Source organism: Astatotilapia calliptera, chromosome 13 (assembly GCF_964374335.1).
Source record: "Astatotilapia calliptera chromosome 13, fAstCal68.1, whole genome shotgun sequence".
Lineage (NCBI taxonomy): Eukaryota > Metazoa > Chordata > Actinopteri > Cichliformes > Cichlidae > Astatotilapia > Astatotilapia calliptera.
The window spans coordinates 16,157,552-16,166,398 of record NC_137434.1 but is presented as its reverse complement, the minus strand read 5'-3'; positions in this window follow the sequence as shown (position 1 = coordinate 16,166,398).

The following is an 8,847-nucleotide window of genomic DNA, read 5'->3' as shown; positions in this document are numbered from 1 at the left end:
TAGATATGAGTTTCAACAAATGGAAAGGATTTTCCAATGATTGCATGATAACATTTTAGTCTTACACGGGAACAGGTCTTGGCATTTATGTAAGCATTTAGCAGTCATTATTTCCATAAAATCATCAAAGTTGTATAAAATCCTTTAATTTATAGTCTTGTCTTTGAGCCTCAAGCCTACTGTACAACAGAAAAATAGTTCATGAGGGTCCTTTTTATAAATGAGCTGGAACAAGTGATAAACACCACTGGAATGCATCGGATACCTCAAAGCTTGAAATGTGATTTAATAAAGTGAGCAAACCTAGACTGATGCTTTGGTGTAATGGAATAACAATACAATAGCTTCTTGCCCAGTGCTGTGTGCGACTGCATGTTTCTGTTTTCCTTCTGTAGTGTTTTATGGGGGCTTTGTTATTGAAATGTTAAGCAGCCCTCACAAGGTTATTTTCACGGCCATCCACATTTATCAAAATGAACAACGCTGACACAAAGTCAAAAGCAAGGGAATAACGACTCTTTAATGATGTCACTGCAATAAAAAATTCTGGTTGTTCTCCAGTAATCAGTGTTATGGACACAGTGACAGCTCTCAGGGTTATTTCAGTCCAAGATCAAAATGAAATGAACTTCAATCAGATGGCAAAAAATAAACCACAATTCCAGCTAATTTAAGTCATCTAGTTTTCTCTCATGCAGATAAAAAGCAAGTAGACTTTTTCTTTATATAAAACTAAGTGGAGTTGATAGTAAAGCTTCATTTTTTTAGACCTATCTTGCTAAATATGTCGAAGTATAAAGGTAAACCAAAAATTAAACAATTAAACACTGAATTTAAAAAATGCTAATCATTTGTACATTTGAATTATCAAAAGTGCAATCGCTTTTTTTAATAAATGGGCATTATTTAAACACAATAGGCTACACACCAAGATGAATCCATTACTAATATTCTTCCATAGCAACTCCTGTATATTTTAGCAGTCCTTGGGTGAAGCACATAATTGAAGCTGTCAGAAGCCAGCAGTAGACGACTGGGAAGTACAAGACAGATTGTGCATAGCTGCAAGAATGTGACATATTACATAAGACCATGTGTTCTGAACAAACCCTGCCCAGATAAATGAAGGTAAGAATAAACCAGTTAATTGTTAAATACAATGGTGCTTTTCACTAATCCAGTGGGCAGACATGCTACTGTACTGTGTTAATGGAAGAACAGCAGTCTAACATTGGCAGCAAGGCCCTTATTCCAAACCACTTCATCTGTCCTCTTCCAGTCTGGTTACCATACACCTATGCTAGTTTTGGACAACACAAACTTTGGAGTAAGAAAAGCATAATTCTCTCGTCTCTCTCTCCCACTTGATCACTAAGTGTGTGTGTGTGTGTGTGTGTGTGTGTGTGTGTGTGTGTGTCTCTCTTTCTGTCTCATGGTTTTTACCCCACACAAACCAATTTTCACAGATGAAAAATGTCAAGGGCAGACCACCTGGCTATTCCATGCCTGCTCAGAGGAAAATCTTCCCCGTCTTCATCAATGAGGCGCATGTTCTGTCCCACTCACATATCACAGCCATTAGACAGGCATGTGTTGGGCCGGGTCCAGGGCACAGCCTGCTGTTCGACTCACTGTAGTCTCATTCAGGGTAATCTACACCAACCTAACCAATTTTGCAGGTGCAAAAATGTGTAACAAGAAGAACTTGAAACATTATTGGACTGTTCAGATGATCCTTGGGTGGATTCAACCACCCGGACAGTTTGTTTTACAAGCTAAAATTTGGCCTATGAAAAAAAAGATTAATAATAATTAAGAGGCTCCAAAACTTTCCCATTCAATGACTTTGCAGGCAGCATCATTCAGATACTTTTGTAATGAGTGTGCTGGCATGAAACATCATTTTAAGCAGTGCATATATAAATAATTTAAAAACCATTTCATATATTACATTTTATTCTTATTTCATGCAAGTACACTGCATCTATATCATTCTAGTCCTCAGTATTTTGTGAAAAATATGCTTATTTAGTATAAATGATCATGTATAATTTTGTAAAACAAAATCCAACAAGTTTAATTCATAGCTGTAGTTGTTCTTTGTCACAGTCACAATACACCACCACACCACAGTAACCAGTTACTCTATGTTGTGTACATTTACTGCCCAACTCCAAAAGATAAAAAGCAAAGCAAATATTAGTATCTAGCATAGATTTTGCCAAGTTGAATGAAAGATATTGGCCCATATGTGCTGGATGCATAAGCTACTGGTCCTCGGAGGTTCATCTTATCAGCTTAACAGGGGTGTAACAACTCTGAAGGCCACAATTCTAATACCCACACTATGGTGCCCATGTGGGACTGCTGATAGCCGATTAAAGCACGAAAGCATAAAAAGAACTTTTACTTCTAAAAAAGAAGTGGCCGCTTGGTGGACACATGCATACATGCAGGGATTCGGTGTGTCCTCTAGGAGCTTAAGAATTTGTAAGAAATCAAGACTTTAAAAAACTATATTTTAAGAAGATTTCTTGATCAATGGTCTTTCTGTTTTCAGCTTATGAATTGTTGCCATTATTATTGTGATTGGACTGATTTTATACCTGTCTCCCGTGACTCATATTGCCCCTATGTCAAGGTATGACTGATTGTTTTGTGGTCACACATGCAGTTGATATTTATACCGACAGGCACATTAACATTTTCCTTTTCCCCCAACGTGGGTGACCTGAATAAGTTGTGACTAAAAAGAATTACCACCTGAAAACGCTGAAAAAAAATCAGCTTGCATATTTGAATTCATGAAAGTGTTCTTGTGTGCATGCCCTGTATGTGGTTATACTTAACTTGAGCCAAATGAGACCGCTGTACATTTACAATGTTCTATACTTGAGCCTACGGTCATGAAAAGGCCATACTGTGTTCCTACTGGATGATTAGATGTAGAGAAAGAGCTTCAAGATGCAGAGGTCCTGATTATAAACATAGCTGTTCCCTGTCAAAATCATATCATAAGCTGTTTTAAATTGAATTACAATACAGCCTGATTCTGGCACTACTGCCGTTTTGCAGACAAACCTCTGTGATTCTCTTATTCTCTCTCTGTGTAACATCATTTTAGATTAGCAAGCTGAACATGGTCCTTGTTGCAATTCATCTAAATCCATCCAGATGGCGTACGGTTTAAGTTTCATCCGCTGCAATGATTAGCTGATATGTTCCTTGGATCTGTTCCTTCATTTGCCCTTTGTGGTGACGGGACAAGTGACGGGACAAGTGTCGTTCCAGAGTCGCAAGACAACTGTCCTCCACCCTGTAATTATTCAATTCCTTTCTAGTTGTTGACAGGTACTTTTTCCGTCGCTGTATGCATAATTTTCTTTTATTGGGTGATTAAAAGCTTCTTTGGTCGTTGTCTTCACCCTCATCCCTGATCATATCCTTCTGTGATTGTCTCTGTGTTTGTTTCCTGTGAGAGTGCTCTGATTATCGTTGCAGTCTGGATACACTTTGTGCCACATGACAGCTGGAATTTCTCCTTACTTCCTCTAAAAGTCTGCTGTCATCTTGTACATATGCCCCTTTTTTATTGCTGTAATTGTTTCCATTTGATGCAGTAATTTAAACATTACCCTGAATTATGAGCATGGACTAACTATATAGTTCATATGCCGAAAACCAGAAATAGCCAATAAATAATTTAGTGGAAATAAACATGAAAAATAAATATGAAATCAGGGCCCCTTTCTTGCTTGTTTAACTGTGGAAATTTTCATTGATTCGCTTGATCATTGGTGCTGTGAGCCCAGCACTGACCTCAATAAAAGCTCATTCTTTGACTTCAGATGTTTAAAGTGGAATCCTGGCAGAAATCAAACTGCTGCACAGCTACATAACCGCGCACAAAAAGAAAAAAAAAACTCTTTTCATATTCTCCAAGATCCCAGACATATTTATTAAGGTCCCAAGTTCTCGTCTGCACTCCCAGATCAAATGGTTTCAGTCCTGGCTCCAATAATCAAACCATCCAACATTTTCAGAGCATTATCCTGCTACTCTTGTCCATAAAATGCAAGCATGTGGACACTGATGTTGTGCAGCCAAAGTATTTCAACACAAATCCGTCTCCTTCTCACTGTATTGTACTTCTCTTCCTCTCTGCTCTCACCCCTGCTGTGGTCTCACACCTCATTCTCTTCCTTTATTCCCTGTAAATGTCAAATACATTTCTGCTGATGGATGACATGTCTGCTAGTTTGTCTCTGTCAAATTTTGGAGATGATGTGCGATTTGGAGGACAGTTAGGAGCTCATGTTCCTTTGAGTCAGAAAACAGGAGAAGGTGTAATTTCCTGAGTCTAAAAAGCTCTAAAAAATAATCCAGACTCACTCTTACACTTTGGAAAAATGGCTGCTTGATTAAAGATATCTGAGCCAAGAAGTTCCCAGATCAGGGCCACCCTGTGTGCAGCGTGGCGCTAAGAGAGCCAGGTTTATGGATCATAATAACAGAAGTACTCCAAAGAAAACAAAAATATAGAATATTTTGAATATTAAGTGCACTTCTTGGATAATTCAAGAATCATAATGAGTGGAGAGTGACGAACGAAGACATCACTTGGTGTAATTAGATGGAGAAATGCTTGGGGGTTTATGTGCAGCCTCACACACAGACACACTAACACACTCCGCCTTAATTAGCGGCATATCTGGCCCTTCCCCGTCAGGACCGGGCCAGAGCTCAGAACAGGAGAGGAAGGCTGTCTGAGTGTGGAAAGCGCAAAGCACTTCAAAGCAACAGACGACTGGCAAAGACAGCAAGATGTCTGAGGAGATAGAGAGGGAGAGGCAGCACCCGAAGAGAAACACGGGAAGAAGAACGTGTCTCTAAATTGTTCTCGGTGAGAGACAGAACGACAGACACGAGAGGAAATGGAAGAAGGAGGGGAAACTGAACACACAGCACGTCGAAGCTAATACGCTAATCCACTTCTCTCTACTTTTCTTTGTATCCCATTTTTATATTTGTGTGAAAAATAATGCTTCTAATTAGGGGAAGCATACATTTTTTTTATCATTAAAAGCAATTGAAATGATCATAAATGCTATTGTGCATGTCTAAGTATCTGCATGCCTCTGTCTTTGTTGTTCTCACGCGCTCACACTCTTCAGCTCCTCTGATTAAGCTCAAATAAAGTAGCCAACAGTTCTGGGAAGACGTGGGCAGGCTTCTGCTCTTTGTGGCTGCTTCCCAGTATCTGTGATAATACGAACCCTGTGTGCCTTTGTGTGTGCGTTATTACGTGTCTGCACTTCTTCATTCATTTGCTGATGTCTATCTTTCAAAAGACAGTGCAGCTCAGCTAGTGTTCATTATGTGTTCAGCAGTTGTTGTTGTTGTTGCGCTATAATGTCTTTAAGGACAAGATGTTGATGAGCATCTGTTGTTGTATTCTCCATCCCTGTTTAAAGCCGAGTTAATATGAGCTTCCTGTATGGTCAGAGAAGTGGCTGACTGTGCAGCAGAATGAAAAATAGGATAGCAGATTCCTACACCCATCCTGGGTTTATTTCAGAATAAGTTTGATTGAAAAAAAATGTGCTGACTTGTCAAACAAAGTATTCAGTGTCCTTGGCTGACTTACTACTCCCTTTCCCTCAGTACCACAGAACTGTTTGTATTTAATCATTCTAAATGTATGTTTTGATTAAGTAATTAAAACATTATCTGTGGCACTAAAGCAGGCGATGGAGGTTTATTAAATACAGGCAAAAACAATCCCTTGGGATGGATTAAGTTCCTTCAGCAACAACATGAACCTTTCATTCTTTCCATTTTATGCTGTTTATTTGCCAAATTTGTTATTTGGAAAAGAATTGCATGCATTATGTATCAGATAATCAGTCACTGATTAAGTTTCTCTTTGGAGTTTCTCTTTTTAATAAACACCCAAACCACAGCCCTAAATATTAGCATTTCTCCTGGTGAATTGAGTTAACATTGGAAATTTTTGTCATTTTGGCCTCTTTTTTCCTTAATGCTTGTCCACTAGAGGGGGAAGTGAACACATGTGACCTTTGGCCTTTGGTTAACCTGTTGTGCTAGAAGGTCTGATGTTTTTGTTTTCAATCCAAAATCACCACATACCTCTATAACTGTGGAGGAAAGTCACTTTTATAATACAGCTGCAGCAAATAATGAGATTTGCTTTAAAAAGCAGACAGGTACTCTGGGTTCAGTTTTGCATTTAAAACAAAAAAAAAACAACCTTGCAGTGTTTATAAGAAACGTTAAATTACACTCAGTGATGGGGAAACAAGCGCTGCCGATGGAGAGTTAGATTACTGTACTGGCTCTCAGGACTCTCAGGCCATCTGCTTAACCATCTGAAGGCAGGAAACCGAGCTGGCTCTAGCTTACCTTCCACTACAGACCCCAGTAGTCTGTTCTGTACTTCAGCCAGAGCAAGAACTAAGCTTCCCAACAGCCTGGAATTCACTGTGAGCTATAACAAGGCACACTTGGCGTTCAGCCTGAACCCTCACTTTCATTTATGATGACAGCCACTTTCATATGCTAAGAGTGAGAGGGGTGTTGCTGTCTGATTTAATTTAGGAAACATGCATTAGTTTGTTTATCTGAAAAATGATTACTTGCAGCTATCAGGCTTATGAAGGGCACATTATTGTGACAGTTAAAATTCCTTCTGGTGTACACCTGAAGCATGCGTCCTTGTTGCACGCATGCCACAAGTCCCCAGATCAGCATAGACCTGCTCTCAGTCCTCATTCTGAAAGTCAGATTCTTCCACCCTGTAAACAAACAGCAGCTGGATAAGTGGCAGGTTGCTTTGCGGGATGTTGATGGAATAAGTGCGTTTTAATCTGTACAGAAACTTGGCTGCGAAAAGCAGATACAGAGCCAAACTTCAAACTTTGAGAGGGCTTTTTTTTTCTAAATTCTGTCTTTTTCTTTTCTTTCTCCTGACAGGCTCATTTTTCTTCTCTCAGTAGGATGGCTGCAGGTAGCGCTATCATTACACTCTACTCCATTACAGAGCACTCTATCATGGGGCTCTGTCCAACAGCTTTCATGCTTGTTACTGTCAATATCACTGACGGGGCTTTGCAGTGCAAAGTCCTGAAAGCTCATAAATTCTTTGTGTTTAACAAGTCAGCCTTTTGTGTCTGGTGTCCTATGGTGTGCAAATATTGTCAGAACACCACACCAGGACAGGAGCTCTATGTGTACAGAAACGCCAAAGACCCATGACTGCTTTCAAACAATTTCAGTTTCAGAGTCCTCTGCTCAACCAAGCATTCATTCAGGGTGGACACTGGAATCCCAGTGCTCTTAAAATCACCTATTATGTAAGAAGAACAGAGTCTTCTCTCTTTCTCTCCCTCTCCCCCATCTCTCTTTCCAGGCAGAGAAGACTAATGCCGCGTCATCTACCTCCTGGCACGACCCTCTCTCTTCATTATTGGAATAAGGCCCTTTTTCCTGTCATGTTTTCACTTCACTGTGAACTGTGGAGCTGAATACAGATGTGTGTGTGTGTGTGTGTTTGTGTGTGTGTGTGCGTGTGTGTGTATGAGTGTGTGCATGATGCACTTACTTCCTCTCATCATAATCAATACTGCAGAGCATAATCTGGGTTAATACCAGCAGGAGAACAATCACAGATGCAGCTTTCATGGAAACTCTGTTTTGCTTTATTGAAATGATTTATATCTGGTTTGAATCTTTTAAGTTGTTGCAAACAATAGTTAGAAGGAAAACAATTCATTTAATACAGTAAAAATTGAACAAGATGCATTTTGTTGGGCTGAGTTACACAAGTCATTCCAGACACACACTCCTATATCTTTTGTTTATTCAAATCAGCAATGTATAATCTTAGCTCTCTAATCCAGAACAAACATCAAGAACTTCAAAGCAATCTAACCTGGCTGTTTTAAATAGATCAGCTTCTGATCTAGATTACACAGCTCTGTATACAAGAACTGTGTTCAGCTGACATCATCTCTGTAGAAATGAAGGGGGAAAAAGTTTAGCTGTTGCCTCCATTAACAATTCTAAGTTTTGGATTTCTTCAAGCACAAAATGAAATGACATCATTGAATTTTAGCCATGAATGTGCCCTTTTGTGAGTCCATGGCTGTTGTTTAATAATCATGCATGGCAGCTCTGGTGCTTTGCCCTAAGGGAAGATGATACTGAATTTGATCAAACAGTACTACACAAACAGGCAGGAGAAAAAACGAAACAAAAGACAGTTATTTTGGTCCAAATGGTTTAAATCAAACAGTGCTGAAAATAGATAAACATCACAGACAAAGAGACAGAAACACTATCACGTTGGAGAGCAACAGCAGAGTGACTGTTTAGTGAAAGCTACCTCATTGATTATTCATAAATACACTTTACATTTCCACAGGAATATGAAATAAATCCCCTCATGCCTTAGCAATAAGTTTTATTTCGGGGGACTTTTACAAGACACAGTAGCAGGCTCTAAGGTGGGAGAAACCATAGCAACAAACCAGGCATATTTGAGTTCCACTAGCTCAGTGGGAAGCTCTGAGTGTGTGTCTCTGTGTCCCAGCAGACTGTTTCAAATATGTGTCCATCTCAAAGCAGCTAGAGCTGAAAGACATGTTGATCATTTCTTTTAAACAAGGTTTCAGGGTTGAATATAGCATCAACATCACCACGGCTGTTAATCATATTTTAGGATGTCTGTGTAGGTTCTCAGTCATGCAGATCATCGTATTCTAGGGAACTTGGAAAGAAAAGCGACTTTCTTGATAACTTCTTCTTCCTCATTTCTAAGACCAAATG